The sequence below is a fragment of the Spinacia oleracea genome, chromosome 4, assembly GCF_020520425.1.
Source record: "Spinacia oleracea cultivar Varoflay chromosome 4, BTI_SOV_V1, whole genome shotgun sequence".
In the NCBI taxonomy this organism is placed as follows: Eukaryota; Viridiplantae; Streptophyta; class Magnoliopsida; order Caryophyllales; family Amaranthaceae; genus Spinacia; species Spinacia oleracea.
In genome coordinates, this window is record NC_079490.1 from 140,902,010 (window position 1) to 140,925,663 (window position 23,654).

At 38.1% G+C, this 23,654-nt stretch overlaps 1 protein-coding gene across 1 annotated transcript in view; it reads right to left on the reverse strand.

Annotated features, from left to right (window-relative positions):
* The window catches only part of LOC110805708 (disease resistance protein At4g27190), a 50,175-nt gene that overhangs the window by 26,073 nt on the left and 448 nt on the right, over nucleotides 1-23,654 (reverse strand). The gene's annotated exons all lie outside the window — the stretch shown is intronic.

Sequence of the window (23,654 nt, forward strand, 5' to 3'; positions counted from 1 at the left end):
AGCCTCTTTATCAATGACTCAATCTCCTCTTGGAATTATTGACCCTAATATTCTGAAACCAGTTCAAAAGATTCTACCCCATACGCAACATGGAAAAGAAAACACAAGTACCACCTCTCATTCAAACCCTCAAGACATATCCCTGCCTCTTTCATTCACCTCTCCACATATTCAATCCACAAGCTCTCTCGATGGAATTGTACCCCCCTATGCTACCCAATGTGATCAGCCTAGAAGTACCCCTGGAGAAAATTCTATGTGTAGGACGTCCAATGGACCTTCCGTACCTAATCACAGCGACCCCCCTGACCCACATTCTGGATGTCATGATGGAGGTATAGATCGAGCCGAACCCAGAGCCACCGGAGTTAGTAGTAACAATGTTACTACCCAATGAGTAATCAATACAGATTCCCGTAACAATGACTTAAGCAAAACGGTCCAGTTACCAAAAAGAATAGGGTTGACCCACAAAACCCACCCCACGCCCGCGAACCGCATTCCCAAGTACCAAGTACCAAGTACCAAGTACCAAGTACCAAGTACCAAGTACCAAGTACCAAGTACCAAGTACCAAGTACCAAGTACCAAGTACCAAGTACCAAGTACCAAGTACCAAGTACCAAGTACCAAGGCCCAAGGCCCACGGCCCACGGCCCGCGGCCCGCGGCCCGCGCCCGGCCCGGCGCGCGCGCGCGTGTGTGTGATGTGTCCACCCATACCATTCTCACACTTTCTTAAACAAGAGTTACACTCATTCCCCAATTAATAAACAAGAGGAATATGAAGAGTTTTTCCAATGTGGGACTCTTGAATTTTCACTCACCCTTTTTTCCTTTGTGTTTCCCAATGAGAATTTCCAACAATCCCCCACAGGTTCGAATATGCGGAAAAGAAAGAAAAGAAAGGAGAAGGATATTGGTTTTGGGCAAACAAAACAATTGAATAGGTATCAATGTCTTTCGACTTGAATTAACACTTAGTGACATTTAAGCTATGATCTCTTTCCTACCAAGTGACTTTCGTATTGAACTTGATAGGGAGATAGAAACCCGTCACTTAAAGCACGCAACTGAATATGTATGACATTCTGACTCCGCGAATAAAGTGACGCCTTATACAGGCCATACGTCCGACCTGGATATGCTCATAGGTGCTCTAGAGAATAGCCCACATCGCAATTCTCATAGGAAGCGGCCACACTTCCACACCTACGTAGGTGAATCCCATCAAGTGTGAGCTACATTCACACCACCAAACATATGGTATGGGTTCATTAAGAGCCGTATGCTCAACCTCTTTCCTATTGTAGCAAGCACATTATAACATCTAGGGGATGGACAAAAAATAAAATTTTGTGCTTCCGAATTATAACAATAATGTCGTCCTTTGAACTCTGTGAGTAGGAGTTCATTATTTTACAATTCATTCAACGGGCTTCAGGCCCATCCCTTCCGATGTTTCCAAAACTAGTTTTCTACATAGGCCTTTCGTTAACGGATCCGCAATGTTCATTTCAGACTTTACATAGTCTAGTGATATCACCCCACTTGACAACAATTCTTTGATGGCCTTGTGCCTCAAACGAATGTGCCTTTTCTTCCCATTGTAGGCATGGTTGTTTGCCACAGCAATAGCCGCTTGCGAATCACAATGAAGTGCAACTGAAGGAGCTGGCTTCCCCCACAGCGGAATATCTGCAAGCACATTTCTCAACCATTCTGCCTCATGACCTGCCAATTCAAGAGCAATAAACTCAGATTCCATAGTAGACATAGCAGTACAAGATTGTTTACAAGATTTCCAAGACACAGCTCCACCCCCTAGGGTGAAAACATAACCACTGGTAGAGTTAATTTCATCATTGCCAGAAACCCAGTTAGCATCACAATAGCCTTCCAAAACTCCTGGAAACTTGGAGTAGTGCAAACTCCAATCCATGGTACCCTTAAGGTACCTGAGCAATCTCTTCAAAGCATCCCAATGTTCATGACTTGGGTTATGAGTATACCTGCTTAATCTACTCACAGAATAAGCAATGTCAGGTCTAGTGTAGTTCATCAGAAACATAACACTACCAATAATCTTAGCATATTCAGATTGGCTAACAGGATCACCATTATTTTTCCTTAAGTGGATGCTTGGATCATAGGGAGTCCTAACTGGATCGACGTCAAAAGAGTTAAATTTTTTAAGTAACTTTTCAACATAGTGAGCTTGGCTAAGACAAATGCCATTTGGAGTTCTCTTGATTTTCACTCCTAAAATCACATCTGCCTCACCCATATCTTTCATTTCAAACTTAGAACTTAGAAAACTTTTTGTCTCATTTACTCGATCCAAATTAGTCCCAAAAATTAACATATCATCCACATAAAGACAAATAATCACACAACCATCAGAATCATGCTTAGAGTAAACACAAGAATCACCTTCATTTACATGGAACCCATTACCTGTCATAGTCTTGTCAAATTTGTCATGCCATTGCTTTGGAGCTTGCTTAAGCCCATACAAGGACTTGACTAATTTACAAACCTTATTCTCTTGACCAGGAACAACAAACCCTTCCGGTTGAACCATGTAAATTTCCTCATCCAAATCACCATTTAAGAATGCAGTTTTAACATCCATTTGATGCACAACAAGATCATGAATGCAAGCAAGAGCAATCAAAGTTCTAATAGTAGCAATTTTAGTGACAGGAGAATAAGTATCAAAATAATCAATACCATGCCTTTGGGTGAATCCCCTTACCACAATTCTAGCCTTATACTTGTCAATGGATCCAGTGGATTTCAATTTTTTCCTAAAGATCCATTTACAAGTAATGGGCTTGCAACCCCTAGGCAGATCAACCAACTCCCAAGTATTGTTACTTAGGATTGACTGAAGTTCACTATCTATTGCCTCTTTCCAAAACACTGCATCAACAGATTTCATAGCCTCTTCATAGGTCCTAGGATCATCTTCCAAAATAAAGACATAAACAAAGTCATCATCAATCAAGTAAGGTTCAGTTAAGAAAGCAGTAATAAAATCATCACCATAACTGGTTTCCTTTCTTGCCCTCTTGCTCCTCCTTGGCTCCAATTCAGAATTCACATCAGAGGTGGGAGGAGCAACAACAGGCATACTAGAAGAAGTGCTAGAAGAAGGCACATCATTGATACAAGATATTTTCAAAGGAAATACTGTTTCAAAAAACTCGGCATCTCTTGCCTCAATGATGTTACCACCTGCATAAGAATTGTTAGCACCTTTAACAAGAAAACGATATGCAGCACTTTGGTAAGCATAACCAATAAAAATACAATCAACCGTTTTAGGACCAATCTTGTCCCTTTTGAAGCTGGGTATAGCCACCTTTGCTAGACACCCCCACACTTTCAAATAACTTAGGTTAGGTACACGACCCTTCCATATTTCGTATGGAGTCTTGTCTAGCTTCTTGTGAGGTACCCTGTTTAAAACATGACAAGCAGATAATATAGCTTCCCCCCACATGTTATCAGAAAACCCAGAACTAATAAGCATAGAATTCATCATGTTCTTCAATGTTCTGTTCTTCCTTTCAGCAATCCCGTTCTGCTCGGGTGTGTAGGGAGCCGTTGTCTCATGAATGATCCCATTCTGCTCACAAAATGCCTTAAGAGTGTTAGGGTCATATTCACCACCCCTATCACTCCTAAGTCTCTTGATCTTCCTATCAAGTTGGTTCTCCACTTCGGCCTTGTATTTGAGGAACATTTCCTCAGCCTCATCTTTTGACCTGAGAAGATAAACCATGGTGAATCTTGAGCAGTCATCAACAAAAGTAATATAATACCTTTTACCACCCCTGCTCTCATAATTTTTAAAATCCCCCAAGTCACTATGAACAAGCTCTAGTACTTTAGTTTGTCTATCTATTGATTTAAATGGCTTCTTTGCAAACTTGGCCTCAACACATACTTCACATTTTGCAAAATCAGTTTTAGAAAAACTGGGAATCAAGTTAAGTTGTTTAAGCCTTTTAATTGAAGCAATGTTAAGATGACCCAACCTTGCATGCCATAAATCAATAGACTCAGCAATATAAACAGAAGAAGTACTAGCATTCTTATTCATAATTTCAAGTTTGACATCAAGAGTAAATAAACCCCCATTACAGAAACCCTTTCCCACAAACTCCCCATTATGAGTAATAACAAGCCTATCAGAATCAAATGAAAGCTTCAATCCAGCCTTCATTAGCAAGCTACCAGAAATCAGGTTCCTACGCATTTCTGGAACATGCAACACATTGGTAAGAGTAATAAGTTTTCCAGAGGTAAGAGTGAGAACGATCTTCCCTTTGCCTTGAACAGTTGCAGAAGCTGAATTACCCATGAAGACATTTTCACCATCAGTTTTTTCGTAGGTAGTGAACATGTCTTTGTTGGTGCAGATATGTCTCGTTGCTCCAGTATCAACGATCCATTCAGCAACATTACCTGTCAAGTTAGCTTCTGAAACAACAGCAACAAAATGGTTAGGATTAGAAACTTCATTAGCTTCAGCAAGGTTGGCTTGGTTCTGATCCGACTTCTTCTTGGATCTGCAATCTACAGACTTGTGACCAGTTTTCCCACATTCAAAACACTTGCCCTTGAACTTATACTTCATTGGTTTCCCTTGAGGCTTAAAAGGACTTCCTTTCCCTTAAACTTTTCAGAATATGCATGAGGCTTAGGTTCTACAAGGTTAGCCTTAGCAGACCCGGAAAACACAGATTGACCCTTATCCTTAATACGATTTTCCTCCTCAATTTTCAGGTGACCTACAAGCTCCTCTAAGGTAAGGTCCCTTTTCTTATGCATTAACTGATTACGAAAATCTTTCCAAGAGGGTGGGAGTTTCTCAATTAAAACTATAGCAAGGGTAATCTCACAAATACTCAAACCCTCGGCAGCCATAGCAATGCAAATATTTTCATAAGCATGAATCTGATCAATAATTGGTTTATCATCTTGGACTTGAAAAGCTAACCACTTACTGACACAATAACGCTTAGTACCAGCATCATCAGTTCCATATTTCTTTTCTAATGCATCCCAAATATCCCTAGCATGATTAAACCCCATATAGATATCAAGCAAAGTATTCGACATATGATGCAGCAACATGCCCTTACATGTCCTATCATCTTTAGCAAATTTCAACTCAAAAGCATGCAATTCAGTTTCATCATCAGGTTCGACAACGTCATCAAGCACATAAGCAATCTCAATTTGTTCTAAATAGAATCGCATCCTAACAGCCCAACGTTTATAATTCTTGCCATCAAGAGGTTCTAACTTAGACATATCAGGAATCATGAATTTGGAAGTCAAAGCCATAATAATCGTCTTTTAGATTGTTGCGATTAAAGCGAAAATTAGAACAAACTTATCTGATTCGATGAACTGAACGAAGAACAATTGTTGCGTCGTGGACACCCACTGTCCTAAAAGACGATTCCGCGCTACCTCCCGGTGCAGTAGAACAGAATGCGGTCGCCCTCCAGGATTAGCGCAACTCCGACGTTGTGTGCACTCACAAAGCCGGATGGAGTCAGAACGTATGCCCAAAACCGAGAGCAATTTTGTGTGAGAGTAAGAATGTGTTTTCGTATTTTGTGTGTATGATTTTCTGTGTGAAGGGAACTGAAACTCTGATTTAAATAATTAGAAGGAAAGCATTGCAACAGACAAAAACGGCTGAGGGAATGAATGTTGCAACAGCCAAAAACGGTCAGAGACATTGAATGTAGTAACGGACGTAATTAATGGTAATTAATCCAACGGTTACGTAATCAATACAGATTCCCGTAACAATGACTTAAGCAAAACGGTCCAGTTACCAAAAAGAATAGGGTTGACCCACAAAACCCACCCCACGCCCGCGAACCCAAGTACCAAGTACCAAGTACCAAGTACCAAGTACCAAGTACCAAGTACCAAGTACCAAGTACCAAGTACCAAGTACCAAGTACCAAGTACCAAGGCCCAAGGCCCAAGGCCCAAGGCCCAAGGCCCAAGGCCCAAGGCCCGCGGCCCGCGGCCCGGCGCGCGCGCGCGTGTGTGTGATGTGTCCACCCATACCATTCTCACACTTTCTTAAACAAGAGTTACACTCATTCCCCAATTAATAAACAAGAGGAATATGAAGAGTTTTTCCAATGTGGGACTCTTGAATTTTCACTCACCCTTTTTTCCTTTGTGTTTCCCAATGAGAATTTCCAACAATCCCCCACAGGTTCGAATATGCGGAAAAGAAAGAAAAGAAAGGAGAAGGATATTGGTTTTGGGCAAACAAAACAATTGAATAGGTGTCAATGTCTTTCGACTTGAATTAACACTTAGTGACATTTAAGCTATGATCTCTTTCCTACCAAGTGACTTTCGTATTGAACTTGATAGGGAGATAGAAACCCGTCACTTAAAGCACGCAACTGAATATGTATGACATTCTGACTCCGCGAATAAAGTGACGCCTTATACTGGCCATACGTCCGACCTGGATATGCTCATAGGTGCTCTAGAGAATAGCCCACATCGCAATTCTCATAGGAAGCGGCCACACTTCCACACCTACGTAGGTGAATCCCATCAAGTGTGAGCTACATTCACACCACCAAACATATGGTATGGGTTCATTAAGAGCCGTATGCTCAACCTCTTTCCTATTGTAGCAAGCACATTATAACATCTAGGGGATGGACAAAAAATAAAATTTTGTGCTTCCGAATTATAACAATAATGTCGTCCTTTGAACTCTGTGAGTAGGAGTTCATTATTTTACAATTCATTCAACGGGCTTCAGGCCCATCCCTTCCGATGTTTCCAAAACTAGTTTTCTACATAGGCCTTTCGTTAACGGATCCGCAATGTTCATTTCAGACTTTACATAGTCTAGTGATATCACCCCACTTGACAACAATTCTTTGATGGCCTTGTGCCTCAAACGAATGTGCCTTTTCTTCCCATTGTAGGCATGGTTGTTTGCCACAGCAATAGCCGCTTGCGAATCACAATGAAGTGCAACTGAAGGAGCTGGCTTCCCCCACAGCGGAATATCTGCAAGCACATTTCTCAACCATTCTGCCTCATGACCTGCCAATTCAAGAGCAATAAACTCAGATTCCATAGTAGACATAGCAGTACAAGATTGTTTACAAGATTTCCAAGACACAGCTCCACCCCCTAGGGTGAAAACATAACCACTGGTAGAGTTAATTTCATCATTGCCAGAAACCCAGTTAGCATCACAATAGCCTTCCAAAACTCCTGGAAACTTGGAGTAGTGCAAACTCCAATCCATGGTACCCTTAAGGTACCTGAGCAATCTCTTCAAAGCATCCCAATGTTCATGACTTGGGTTATGAGTATACCTGCTTAATCTACTCACAGAATAAGCAATGTCAGGTCTAGTGTAGTTCATCAGAAACATAACACTACCAATAATCTTAGCATATTCAGATTGGCTAACAGGATCACCATTATTTTTCCTTAAGTGGATGCTTGGATCATAGGGAGTCCTAACTGGATCGACGTCAAAAGAGTTAAATTTTTTAAGTAACTTTTCAACATAGTGAGCTTGGCTAAGACAAATGCCATTTGGAGTTCTCTTGATTTTCACTCCTAAAATCACATCTGCCTCACCCATATCTTTCATTTCAAACTTAGAACTTAGAAAACTTTTTGTCTCATTTACTCGATCCAAATTAGTCCCAAAAATTAACATATCATCCACATAAAGACAAATAATCACACAACCATCAGAATCATGCTTAGAGTAAACACAAGAATCACCTTCATTTACATGGAACCCATTACCTGTCATAGTCTTGTCAAATTTGTCATGCCATTGCTTTGGAGCTTGCTTAAGCCCATACAAGGACTTGACTAATTTACAAACCTTATTCTCTTGACCAGGAACAACAAACCCTTCCGGTTGAACCATGTAAATTTCCTCATCCAAATCACCATTTAAGAATGCAGTTTTAACATCCATTTGATGCACAACAAGATCATGAATGCAAGCAAGAGCAATCAAAGTTCTAATAGTAGCAATTTTAGTGACAGGAGAATAAGTATCAAAATAATCAATACCATGCGTTTGGGTGAATCCCCTTACCACAATTCTAGCCTTATACTTGTCAATGGATCCAGTGGATTTCAATTTTTTCCTAAAGATCCATTTACAAGTAATGGGCTTGCAACCCCTAGGCAGATCAACCAACTCCCAAGTATTGTTACTTAGGATTGACTGAAGTTCACTATCTATTGCCTCTTTCCAAAACACTGCATCAACAGATTTCATAGCCTCTTCATAGGTCCTAGGATCATCTTCCAAAATAAAGACATAAACAAAGTCATCATCAATCAAGTAAGGTTCAGTTAAGAAAGCAGTAATAAAATCATCACCATAACTGGTTTCCTTTCTTGCCCTCTTGCTCCTCCTTGGCTCTAATTCAGAATTCACATCAGAGGTGGGAGGAGCAACAACAGGCATACTAGAAGAAGTGCTAGAAGAAGGCACATCATTGATACAAGATATTTTCAAAGGAAATACTGTTTCAAAAAACTCGGCATCTCTTGCCTCAATGATGTTACCACCTGCATAAGAATTGTTAGCACCTTTAACAAGAAAACGATATGCAGCACTTTGGTAAGCATAACCAATAAAAATACAATCAACCGTTTTAGGACCAATCTTGTCCCTTTTGAAGCTGGGTATAGCCACCTTTGCTAGACACCCCCACACTTTCAAATAACTTAGGTTAGGTACACGACCCTTCCATATTTCGTATGGAGTCTTGTCTAGCTTCTTGTGAGGTACCCTGTTTAAAACATGACAAGCAGATAATATAGCTTCCCCCCACATGTTATCAGAAAACCCAGAACTAATAAGCATAGAATTCATCATGTTCTTCAATGTTCTGTTCTTCCTTTCAGCAATCCCGTTCTGCTCGGGTGTGTAGGGAGCCGTTGTCTCATGAATGATCCCATTCTGCTCACAAAATGCCTTAAGAGTGTTAGGGTCATATTCACCACCCCTATCACTCCTAAGTCTCTTGATCTTCCTATCAAGTTGGTTCTCCACTTCGGCCTTGTATTTGAGGAACATTTCCTCAGCCTCATCTTTTGACCTGAGAAGATAAACCATGGTGAATCTTGAGCAGTCATCAACAAAAGTAATATAATACCTTTTACCACCCCTGCTCTCATAATTTTTAAAATCCCCCAAGTCACTATGAACAAGCTCTAGTACTTTAGTTTGTCTATCTATTGATTTAAATGGCTTCTTTGCAAACTTGGCCTCAACACATACTTCACATTTTGCAAAATCAGTTTTAGAAAAACTGGGAATCAAGTTAAGTTGTTTAAGCCTTTTAATTGAAGCAATGTTAAGATGACCCAACCTTGCATGCCATAAATCAATAGACTCAGCAATATAAACAGAAGAAGTACTAGCATTCTTATTCATAATTTCAAGTTTGACATCAAGAGTAAATAAACCCCCATTACAGAAACCCTTTCCCACAAACTCCCCATTATGAGTAATAACAAGCCTATCAGAATCAAATGAAAGCTTCAATCCAGCCTTCATTAGCAAGCTACCAGAAATCAGGTTCCTACGCATTTCTGGAACATGCAACACATTGGTAAGAGTAATAAGTTTTCCAGAGGTAAGAGTGAGAACGATCTTCCCTTTGCCTTGAACAGTTGCAGAAGCTGAATTACCCATGAAGACATTTTCACCATCAGTTTTTTCGTAGGTAGTGAACATGTCTTTGTTGGTGCAGATATGTCTCGTTGCTCCAGTATCAACGATCCATTCAGCAACATTACCTGTCAAGTTAGCTTCTGAAACAACAGCAACAAAATGGTTAGGATTAGAAACTTCATTAGCTTCAGCAAGGTTGGCTTGGTTCTGATCCGACTTCTTCTTGGATCTGCAATCTACAGACTTGTGACCAGTTTTCCCACATTCAAAACACTTGCCCTTGAACTTATACTTCATTGGTTTCCCTTGAGGCTTAAAAGGACTTCCTTTCCCTTAAACTTTTCAGAATATGCATGAGGCTTAGGTTCTACAAGGTTAGCCTTAGCAGACCCGGAAAACACAGATTGACCCTTATCCTTAATACGATTTTCCTCCTCAATTTTCAGGTGACCTACAAGCTCCTCTAAGGTAAGGTCCCTTTTCTTATGCATTAACTGATTACGAAAATCTTTCCAAGAGGGTGGGAGTTTCTCAATTAAAACTATAGCAAGGGTAATCTCACAAATACTCAAACCCTCGGCAGCCATAGCAATGCAAATATTTTCATAAGCATGAATCTGATCAATAATTGGTTTATCATCTTGGACTTGAAAAGCTAACCACTTACTGACACAATAACGCTTAGTACCAGCATCATCAGTTCCATATTTCTTTTCTAATGCATCCCAAATATCCCTAGCATGATTAAACCCCATATAGATATCAAGCAAAGTATTCGACATATGATGCAGCAACATGCCCTTACATGTCCTATCATCTTTAGCAAATTTCAACTCAAAAGCATGCAATTCAGTTTCATCATCAGGTTCGACAACGTCATCAAGCACATAAGCAATCTCAATTTGTTCTAAATAGAATCGCATCCTAACAGCCCAACGTTTATAATTCTTGCCATCAAGAGGTTCTAACTTAGACATATCAGGAATCATGAATTTGGAAGTCAAAGCCATAATAATCGTCTTTTAGATTGTTGCGATTAAAGCGAAAATTAGAACAAACTTATCTGATTCGATGAACTGAACGAAGAACAATTGTTGCGTCGTGGACACCCACTGTCCTAAAAGACGATTCCGCGCTACCTCCCGGTGCAGTAGAACAGAATGCGGTCGCCCTCCAGGATTAGCGCAACTCCGACGTTGTGTGCACTCACAAAGCCGGATGGAGTCAGAACGTATGCCCAAAACCGAGAGCAATTTTGTGTGAGAGTAAGAATGTGTTTTCGTATTTTGTGTGTATGATTTTCTGTGTGAAGGGAACTGAAACTCTGATTTAAATAATTAGAAGGAAAGCATTGCAACAGACAAAAACGGCTGAGGGAATGAATGTTGCAACAGCCAAAAACGGTCAGAGACATTGAATGTAGTAACGGACGTAATTAATGGTAATTAATCCAACGGTTACGTAATCAATACAGATTCCCGTAACAATGACTTAAGCAAAACGGTCCAGTTACCAAAAAGAATAGGGTTGACCCACAAAACCCACCCCACGCCCGCGAACCCAAGTACCAAGTACCAAGTACCAAGTACCAAGTACCAAGTACCAAGTACCAAGTACCAAGGCCCAAGGCCCAAGGCCCAAGGCCCGCGGCCCGCGGCCCGCGGCCCGGCGCGCGCGCGCGTGTGTGTGATGTGTCCACCCATACCATTCTCACACTTTCTTAAACAAGAGTTACACTCATTCCCCAATTAATAAACAAGAGGAATATGAAGAGTTTTTCCAATGTGGGACTCTTGAATTTTCACTCACCCTTTTTTCCTTTGTGTTTCCCAATGAGAATTTACAACATATCGTACTCAATCACCTTCCTCTAAGTTTTCTTAGGTCTTCCCTACCCATTACAATTCTATCACTTTGCCACCCTTCTAGCCTCCTAACACTCTAACAGCATCTCCAATGGTTGTAGCTAGGGACTAGCTTGAAATTTATAAAAGTTTCAAGCTAATAGGTAGACCATTGGAGTGAAAATAATATATTAACTTGGCCATACAAACTAATTTGCTTGACAACTAGCTCTCAAAATTGCCAAATAAGTAATTGACAAGTGGACAAGTGGAATAAATTTAAATAACAAGCTAATTGCTAGTCATTGGAGAATAAATTAGCTAGAGAATAAAATAGGTTGAAATCATATGTGACATTGAAGATACTCTAGTAACACTTTGACCGTGTGCTAACACACAATAAAAAAAAAAAAATCACATGTATTGATAAATGTATTTCCATACTTTTAATGACCGTGTTTAGCAAGTACAGGGTACTCAGCCTCCTAGATTTTTTGCATTAACAAGTACCTACTCCCTTCCATAATATGTGCAACACCTCCTTTATATTTATGCGTCATTTTAGATAGGGGTGAGCAAAATAAATGGGTACTCGGTCCCGAATCCGAAACCGATAAGGACCCGCCGGATCTGAAATCGGAACCGGTGCCACCGGGGCTGGTACTGGATCCAAAATTTAAGAAACGGTTATGACCGGTTCCGGTTCCGGTTCCTGAATTTTTGGACCCGGTACCCACTGGGTATCCGGTGGAACCGGTTCCATATGTCGTTTTCCAAATTTTAACCGGGTGATTGTTGGAACTGGTATCGTTTTGTACGTAAACATAGTTACATTGTCATTAGTCATTGCATATAGATTTATAAGTTTAGGATTATTTTAAGAAAATAGGCCCAGCCCACCACATATTATTACTATGTTGTTAAGAAAACTAACCCTATAATGTTTATTTTACTTTACTTTACTATTCTCTCTCCCACATTTTCCCGCAAAGAAACAAATCGCCATTATCATGTGCTTTTGTGGTACTAGCAAAATTATCTTATGTTGCTTCAATATATTAGATCTGATATACTGCACATGAGACATGTCAAGTGCCAAATCTATAGTATATTAAAAGGAGTGTAAAAGAAAGTTTATGTGCTCTTCTTATGGGTGGTTTGCTCAATATAATCTTCATACACATTAAAAAAAATATCAAACATGGTTTGCATAAGGTTTGGACCCTTGACCTTGAGGTTAAAGGTTAAAGCCTTTACCACTAAGCTATTACATGTTTTCATGTTGTCCTTGCAAAAAGAAACTATAAGTAAATGTGAATGTCATTAATGTAGTAACCCGGGGCATCGCCCGGGCCCAAAAACTAGTTGTTACTTAAAAAAAATGAATTTTTGCCGCAATCTTCTTCAACTGGGTTGGAGCTCTTTATTTTTCAACTCTCTCAATTGGTTGCAAGTCTTTTTTTTTCTTCTAGTTATGAATTATGTGTGGTGATATCTTGATGATTCTTTTTCTTGATTTTTTAACTTTTGAAGTTTTCAGGCGTTTAATTTTGATTCTTGAAATTCCCCGGTATAAGAACCGGTACCCATCGATTCCGATTCAGGTTCAGAAAATTTGGACCCAGTGACTAGCGGTATTGGTTCCGATTCCAATCTTAGGAACCGGTGTTGACCGATTTCGGGACCGGTTCTTGTAAATCTAACCGGATACCCGGTCCCGCTCACCCCTAATTTTAGGGATATGTGTGGATAATAAATGAATAAGTAACAATTAATGTACAAAAATAGGGTTATTGTATATATATATATATATATATATATATATATATATATATATATATATATACACAGACGTCATCTTAGGGATATGTGTGTATAATATATGAATAATTAATAAGTAATGTACAAAAATAGGGTTCACTAGTTTTAAGCCCGTGTATCACATGAGTTAATTTAATTGTTTTTTTTGTATTTTATTATTGCAGTTCAATTTTTATTGGATGATTTGAAACCCAATATTATAAGATTTGTATTTGTAAAATATCAAATTCAAATAATACGGGATAATAATTTATTTATTTTTATATATTCAACAACAATAAGTATTCCGCATAACAGGACATAGACGACTTAAGCTAGACATCTATTTAAATATTACAACATGAGTCTATCTTTATATTTTAATTATATTTTTTTCATTTTTCATGTTAATCTTCGGATTTTTTTGTAGAGGGGGAGACCGGGATGGGGGATATTTTTGATGTTAACTTTTTAACCACAAATACATTACGTCAAAATTTTATATTATAATTTTGTAATTGGATGATATAAATTTTTTGATGCAAAAGATAAATATTAAATTTATCATACCTAGCAAAATTCTGTTTTAGAAAAGTAACAATTAATAATTTTATAGGATCTCATTACAAAAAATAGAATATTTTTGTTGAGTTGAATTATCAAGGTTAGAACTAGTAAAATTTGAAAAGACTACTCATATAAGTTAAGCCTCGATGTTAAGGGGAACATTAAGTTTTTACTTGATTAATAGAAATTAATTTTTTTGGCTTTATTTTTGCATGTAAGACATTAATTAAATCGTTTTACACTATATTAAGTAAGATAGAAAATTTTGTTTTAGTTTATTATTTTTTTGTTTAGTAATATATACACATAAGTAATATATACACATGTTGTTATCGAATTGACTGGCCAAAAGTTATAACATGTGATGCTCTTGACTTTGCGTTAGGTAATGAATAACATGCCTCTAAATACATGATATATACTTCGTACAACATTAGCATAATAATGATTCGGTGTATAAAATATGACCAATGATTAATACCTAGATATCTAGATATTTTAACTTCATTACTTAACTAATTCTATATATTATCAAGATAATAAAAGACATACTCTTACAAATTATGAATTCAAAGTTAAATTAAAATTTAATACCAATTCAACTTCATACTATATTAAAGAGCTACATAAAAAATAAAATAAAAACCTTGAAGAGTATTAAAGTTAATATATTTGACATTAAATCTATACTAATATATTAAAAGGCGTTGCGGAAAATGTTTATGTGCCACGTGGAACTCTCCAGTTTACGCCACGTCATTCTCTCACCAAGGTTATGGGATGTTGTTGACAATTAAAAATCAATACAATAAGGTTCGAACACAAGACCTCAAGTTTGGAGAATAACTCTCAATACCATCTTAACCAACCTCTAATTGTTATGCACGTTAATTTATAAATACATGTTAACATGAAGTCTAAAAAAACTAAATTTCTATATTACCTCTTATTTCTTATGGACTATATTGGAATAAAAATAATAATTAAAATATTAGAAAAATCATGAACTAAACAATTAAAACATTAAGAAAATTACTTGGCATTATAAAGGTAATGTACATGTGTAATTGATGAACTTAACGACTCTTTTCACTTTTATGGTCTGCATGTATTTTAGTCAAATATTAAGTTGAAAAAGAATTTCGAATTTTAATTATTCAAAGTAACAACCGGGGCATCGCCCGGGCTACACACTAGTTAGATGTTAAATATAGATGATAATAACAAATTGAACATATATATAAAGATGCACATTTGCTGAATTATTAGAGTGCCACGTAGGAAATCTAATGATTTCGACCAATGAAAAATAAGATGTCTAATTTATTTTTGAATTAAGTCGAGTGCCACGTAGATAAATAATTAGATGGAACGTACTGTAGATATTTTAATTAATTAATAATATATATAACTCCATACAAAATCAAATACTCTAATATTTAAAAAATAAATCTTACATAAAATTCAATCCAAAATCAAGCACTAATCCAAAAATAAAATTATATCCAAAATCAAACACTAATACAATATTAGAGTGCCACGTATGAATACTAATGGCATCAACCAATGAAAATAAGATTTCTAAATTATTTTTAAATTAAAAATTTCGAGTGCCACGTAAATAAATAATTAGGTGTCACGTAGATCTTTTATAATCTTTTATATATATGCTGAACTATTAGAGCGTCACGTAGGAATACTAATGGTTTCGTCCAATGAAAAATAAGATTTCTAATTTATTTTTGAATTAAAAATTTGAGTTCCGCGTAGATAATTAATTAGGTTCCGCATAGATATTTTAATTAATTAATTACTAATATATAAAATTCCATCCAAAATCAAACACTCTAATAATTAAAAAAATAAATCTAAAATAAAATTCATCCAAAATCAAACACTAATCTAAAATTAAAACTCAATCCAAAATCAAACACTAATCCAATATCAAAGCGTCGCGTAGGAAATCTAATGGTTTCGGCCAATGAAAAATAAGATTTAGAAATTATTTTTGAATTAAAAAATTTGAGTGCCACATAGATATTTTTATTAATTAATTTTATTACGCTTATACAACTTCATCCAAAACCAAACACTCTAATGATTAAAAAAAATCTAAAAAAAAATTCAACCAAATTATATATAAATAAAAAAAAAACTAATGTAATCTAATATATTATATATAGTAGTAGGTCCTCTAAAAATATATAGATATTGGTATATATATGAGTTTTATTTTACTTAACAATTTAATAGAATCCGTGCACACGGGCTAAAAATCTATATTTAAAATATGATGGGAATTTTTTGGTGAGCATTATGAGCGTCCATGTAGGATTGTCCAGTAACTATTTGTGAAAATTCTGGCCAACGGTGAATTAAGATCCAGAACATTTTTCAAATTTCTCTTGTCTTGAGTAATATTTTCAGTGTTTGATTTATGAGACCGTCATAATGTTCTGTTTTTGCTCAATCGGTAGAATTGAAGTTGAGTCAGTTTAAGGTCTTTTGAATGTTCTTGTGTTAGGCTTAACGTCATTACTTGTCTTGTTTTGATAATTAAGTTAACTAGTTTATTTATTGTGATCACTCCATCGACTAAATTAAACCTTAAACATATTTATGATAACATCATCATCTTGTAAATAGTCACAAAAGTTTGTTAATTATACTAGTATATGTACGTATATGGACTGTAATATCTTGCTCTTGTTTGGTGGTCTGAGTTAGGAATTTTTCTATATGCATTATTAAGCTTTAAGACACCATGTTAGTGTATCATAATGGTTAGACATGACAACTACAAGCTAGTCTACAACTACAATGTAGTACTTCTGCTGCTCCTTTTTAGTTGCAAATTTTACACTATTTACAAACTTGCCTTCGATCATCTTTGGTTTTTTATATTGTTAGGAAAAAGGTTTCACATGTATGCTATTGTAAAGAAGATTAGTGGGAGCAGTCGTTGCACATAAAGAAGCCACATAAATGAACTACTTTTCTCCATATCAATTCTATTTGACATGTATCAATAAAGAAGCCACATAAATGAACTACTTTTCTCCATATCAATTCTATTTGACATGTATCAATCCATGTAGCTTGCACTCCTTGACATAATTAACTTCTTAATGTAAAGGAATGCATCTTCAAGAAGTTGTGCATGACACTTTCCTTTACTTTTTATACAGAACTTTATCAAATTGCTTCACACATCCTTCTTTTTTTGGGAGGACATTCGATCTATTTGTATTTCTATTTTCGAAAAGAGATTCTAATTCCTTTCATTTCTGATGCCAATTTAGCTTCTATTTTTTCAGGAACATAACTAATTTATAAATACATGACAAATTTTGCAGCTATATATGCAAACACATAATAAAAGAGAGAATGATAGGGAGACAAACAGAGGAAAGAAGATGAAATGGGGACCGATCAACTTCAGATCCCGACATCCTAGCAAATTAATGATCGACATGTGATGGTACCAGGCTTGACAATCTTAGTTTTAGCGATTATGTGTTGAATACTTGAATATATTGTTCATTGTATAGAGTATCAATTTAACTTTGATACCTTGGACATATTTGGCTTTGTAATTTGTCCCAAGGGAAATAATGTAAAAATACTTCTGTAAATTTATACGAAGTATCACTTCTTTCTATCGTAATAAAATAATTTGTTGTTATAAATTATACTTGTATAATATTCTTATTTATACAGGTATATGTATATTATATGTTTATACTAGCCGTTGCATTAGGTTCAGTTCTACCCTGTCACATACAACCGTTGCAAGAGGATACATATGCCGTTACAATAGGATATGCTTGTCGTTGCAATACTAGAGCTATCACCGTTACATTAGCTATATGTCTAATGCAACGGTTTTGGTCATAGTCGTGGCATCAGATCACTTAGTCGTTGCAATAGATCTGATGCAACGCCAACGGATGCAACGGTCCCCAGCCGTTGCATTAGATCTAATGCAACGGTGTTTAGGCCCTAATGCAACGGATTTTGGCGTTGCATTAGGTCATTAATGTAGTAGTGATATCATCAATTGATGGTGTGATTTATTCACATTACGTAGTACGGGTTCAACCAAATCATTGATCAAAATGGAACTCTCTCTACCAAAGGCGACAAACACTAACAATCCTTCGACTGAAGAACGAGATCAACTACATCGATCTAGCAAGAAACCAAAACGCAAGATTACCCATCTTATTTTCGACAAAAATCCCTCTACTGATGATGGTACCAATGCAATGGAAATAGAAAATGATCAACCTCCCATGGGTCAAACAGTCATACGATCTCCTCTAGCAGTTCAGTCGAATGCAGCGACTGCACCTCTCTCATTCAGAGACCTGGTTCGTGGATCTACTTCTATTCAGAATGATTCTCAAATGGATCCAATTGAGGAAGACGATGATGTTTCAGATGATGACCCGGCTCCGTACGACATCTTGAATGATGAGCGTTGTCCAGCCATCCTTCTATCAAAAGAAGAGAAGAGAAGGATGCGTCGTCCTTGGCGTAATACCTTGATTGTGAAGATGTTCGATGGTAATGTCGGATACATGGGGTTGATGCGTAAACTCAAAAAGAAGTGGAACCTCCGAGGAGAACTATCCTTGACAGACATTGGTCACAAATTTTTCATAGCAAGGCTTACCAATGAAGCAGATTATAATTTTGTGCTCATCCAAGGACCCTAGATGATCGACGACAACTACCTGACATTTCGAAAATGGGTTCCAAACTTTGTCCCGCATGAGACCCCTATCTGAGTGCTCACGGCCTGGGTACGTATCCCCAACCTCTCAGTCGAGTACTTTGGTATCAATTTTCTCAACAAAATCGGTTCAAAAATAGGCAAAGTCCTTCGCATTGATAGGAACATAACGCAAGCTCAACGTGGCCAATTCACTCGACTAAGTGTTGAAATTGATCTCTCGAAACCCCTCTTATCTAAGTTTTGGCTTAAAGGAAAAATCTGGAGAATACAATACGAGGGATTGAGAATGGTATGTTTCAAATGTGGGAAAAACGGTCACAACGAGGAGGATTGTCCCGGGTTACATATCGAGAAGAATGATGCTATGGTCTCTGTGAGTGATCAACTAGAAAATATCTCCATTGATATCAATGCTGCTCAGTCGAAAACCAAGCCCGCAAACCAGAGACGTCGGAAGACTATGGCTATTGGATGCTCGTCAAAAAACCTCCCCGGAAAAGGATTCCAAGGACAGAGAAAACCAATATGCCGCTGGTGTCACCACCACAGAAGGCGGTGCGATGATATTTGGAAAAAAATGGTAGTAGCGAAGCAATCAACACCCTTTTTCCAGGCGAATAAGGGGGAATCTGGTTTGAGATTCTCGATACTCCAAGCTGGCAGCAAAGATATTTCCATCTATTCCCCCAATCAAAGCCACAATACTAGAGTAGAAACCGCAATTAGAGGAGAAGATAATGTTGAAAAGATTTTCCCTACGGTGAATTTAGGAAGTAATTGCTATTCTATTCAGAGTCAACCAAAGTTTAATCTTGGTAAGAAATCAAATAAGTCACTGAATTATACTTCGCCCAAACTTCCTAACAAAACCTATCAGGAAAGGAAAAAAGCCTCTTTATCAATGACTCAATCTCCTCTTGGAATTATTGACCCTAATATTCTGAAACCAGTTCAAAAGATTCTACCCCATACGCAACATGGAAAAGAAAACACAAGTACCACCTCTCATTCAAACCCTCAAGACATATCCCTGCCTCTTTCATTCACCTCTCCACATATTCAATCCACAAGCTCTCTCGATGGAATTGTACCCCCCTATGCTACCCAATGTGATCAGCCTAGAAGTACCCCTGGAGAAAATTCTATGTGTAGGACGTCCAATGGACCTTCCGTACCTAATCACAGCGACCCCCCTGACCCACATTCTGGATGTCATGATGGAGGTATAGATCGAGCCGAACCCAGAGCCACCGGAGTTAGTAGTAACAATGTTACTACCCAATGAGATAACTCGTCTTGTGAGATTAGTTATCCAAGCATTTGTGACCACCTTAACATCAGTACCAGCTTCTATGTCAGATAGAATTCCAAATCTTGCTACTGATTCCTTCCCAATAACTTGTATGGTCTGGAACGTACAAGGTGCGGGAAGCCGTTCGTTTATCTCTTCACTCAAAGAACTTGTCAGCATTCACAAACCATGTGTACTCGTATTGGTCGAAACACATATAGGGGGTTAACAAGCAAATAAAATTGCTTCGATTCTCAGATACACAGGACACACAAGAACAAACGCTCAAGGCTTTAGCGGAGGCATTTGGGTGCACTGGAAAGCGGATTTGGTCTCTGTGGAACCTATCTTGAAACATAATCAACACATCACCATGGATATCTCTAGACTCGGAGGACAACCGTGGTATTTCTCTGTTGTTTATGCTAGTCCTGATGCAAGCGTAAATATTTATGGAAGGAGTTACAGGATTTTGCAGCAACACACAATAAACCTTGGTTAATCGCAGGCGATTTTAATGATACCATGTTTGATTGGGAAAGAAGTAGTTCTTGTTCTGAAACTTCTCGTCGCACTGCCATATTTAATGGTTGGGTAGAAGATATGAAACTCTTGGAACTGGAGTTTGAAGGAGAATCCCATACTTGGTCTCGAGGCCTTACTATTGAGACTAGATGCAGTGCTCGTTTAGATCGTGCACTTTGTAACAGCGAATGGGGTCTGATATTTACCTCTGCTAAGATGAAACATCTCCCTGTATTAGCTTCAGATCATTGCCCTCTTTTGATTTCTCCAAATGGGTTTGCACCAACAGAATCATTGTTACATCCATTTAAATTTCAAGCAGCCTGGTTGAAGCACGAAAACTTCTAAGACTTTGTCCATGATAAATGGAAATCCTCCTCTTCTCTGGTTCAATCTCTAGAATCAGTAGCTGATGACTTGCAAAACTGGAATAAGGAGGTATTTGGTAACATTTTCAGACAAACACGTACCTTGCTTGCCCGAATATCAGGAGTTCAATCAGCCCTTTCTATTAAGCATCATCGAGGCCTCATCAAACTTGAGTCCCGGCTCCCTCGTGAACTAGATGAACTTTTGACTCGTGAAGAACTCCTCTGGTATAAAAAATTGAGAGTAGATTGGATTCAAAACGGAGACCGTAACACCACTTTCTTTCATCTTAGCACAATAATTCGCCAGTGGAGAAACAAAATTGATGCCTTGAAAGGGGATGATGGTAATTGGGTTCATGACAAAACCCAAATAAAAGAGCTTATAGTTGCATATTTTTCAAAATTGTTTACTAATGAAGAAGATGATGGAGTTTATAATATCCCTTTAGGAGTTTTTCCAGAATTACCGCAAACTGAGTGGAATTTGCTTAACATGTCGTTTGCCAGACATGAAATTGATACAATAGTGCAAAGTATGGGCTCACTCAAAGCGCCTGGCCCAGACGGGTTTCATGCCTTATTTTTCCAGAAAAACTGGGAACTCGTCAAAAATAACGTGTATGATACTGCCCTTGTTGTGCTCAATGGAAAGAAAATGCCTGATAAATTGAATGACACCCATATTGTCTTACTTCCAAAGGTTGATCACCCAGAAGTGCCTACCCACTTCCGTCCCATAGGCTTATGTAATTCGGCCTACAACCCCAAACTCATCTCCAACCCCAAGGTGGTTTTGTTCCCGGGAGACAGATCACTGATAACATTATAATAGTACAAGAGGTCATCCACACTATGCGTAGAAAGCAAGGCTCGAAAGGGATAATGGCTATTAAAATTGACTTTGAGAAAGCCTATGACCGTCTCATATGGTCTTTCATTCATGATACTTTGGTTGAGATGAATCTGCCCCTCCCTTTGATAAACATAATTATGGAATGCGTTTCCACGGCCTCCCTTAAAGTGCTTTGGAATGGCGAACCTTCAGCTAGTTTCAAGCCATCAAGAGGGGTTCGTCAAGGCGACCCTTTATCTCCATATTTATTTGTCATGTGCATGGAGAGTTTATATCAAATTATTGAAGAATCCATTATAGATAAACGTTGGAAGCCAATCAAGGCTAGTCGGGATGGACCTCTCCTTTCTAACTTATTTTTCGCGGACGACATCATTTTGTTCGCTGAAGCTACAATTGCTCAAGATGAGGTTATTCAAGCTAGACTGCTTGCATAGGTTTTGTAAGGTATCTGTTCAAAAAGTAAGCAATGCTAAATCAAAAATTTATTTTTCGAAAAATGTGGTTCGTGCAGTGCAAACAAGCATTTGTTCCACACTTGACATGGAAGTCACATATGATTTGGGCAACTATCTAGGCATGCCTACACTGATGAGTAGAGTTACGAGAGATTCTTTTCTGATCACCTCTGCGAAAATATCGATCGTAGGTTAACAAGTTGGAAGTCGAAATATCTCTCATTGGTTGGTAGAATCACATTAACTAAATCAACTCTCTCCACAATTAGCTGCTACTCTATGCAATCAGTGAAACTCCCCCGTACAGTCTGTGGTGATATGGACAAAAGGATTCGTCGGTTTGTGTGGGGATCAGGTACTGACGAGAAGAGAACTGTACACCTCCTTTCATGGGAGACAGTACAACGGCCCATCAGCAAAGGGGGCATTGGACTCCGTCATCAAGATAAGTCAATGATGCCTTCCTCACCAAATTGGGCTGGCGCATGCTTACTGAACCAAATTCCCTTTGGGCGAGTGTTCTACGCTACAAATACTGCAACGGTCGTTCTGATATCGACATGTTCATTCCTAAACCGGGCATGTCAAATATTTGGGGTGGGATCACAAGTAATGCACGAGTACTTTGTGAAGGCATGAGGGTAGCGATTGGCAACGGAGCAAGGACCCCTTTTTGGGACCATAAATGGGCTGCCCCCACGCCCTTATTGACCCGGCCACACACCCAATCCCATCTGATATCCTAGGTGCAACTGTCCAAGAAATGTGGGAAGAAGGGCAAGGGTGGAGATGGGACATTTTTAGCCCATACCTACATCAAAACACCCTTAAGTTGATTCAAGCACACAAAGTTAAGGAAAACTCAGAGGTGCAGTGGGAGATTTATTGTATTGGCATGACTCTCCTAAGGGTATTTTCTCTATCAAATCCACAATTGAGATTATTAGGAAAGACTCAAATGAATTCGAAGAAGAAATTTGGAAGCTAATTTGGTCAGCTCCTGCACAACATAGAGTCAAGACTTTCCTCTGGTTGGTCTGTCATGACCGTCTGCTTAGTAATGCCAATCAATTTAAGAGACATCTAACTGACATCCCAAGTGTTATATTTGTGATGGGGAAGAAGAAACTACCCTGCACATTCTTCGTGACTGCCCGGCTGCTACAAGTGTGTGGAGAAGACTAGGTGGACCAGCTGATTCTGTAGTCTTCTACCAGGAAGATCTCAAACAATGGGTGATGAAAAATATTGAATGCAGGGGGAAACATGAAACTGATTATCCCATATGGTCTATCTATTTCTGCCTGACTCTATGGTGGATTTGGAGGTAGAGGAATGCTTTTGTGTTCAACAGGAATAATGTTCTAACCGTGACTTTTTATTCACATATCCTTAATTAAACTTAAAAATTAAGATAACGAAGAACGTTAAACTAACCTTATGTTTAGATGTTTGATACTACTATAATCTAG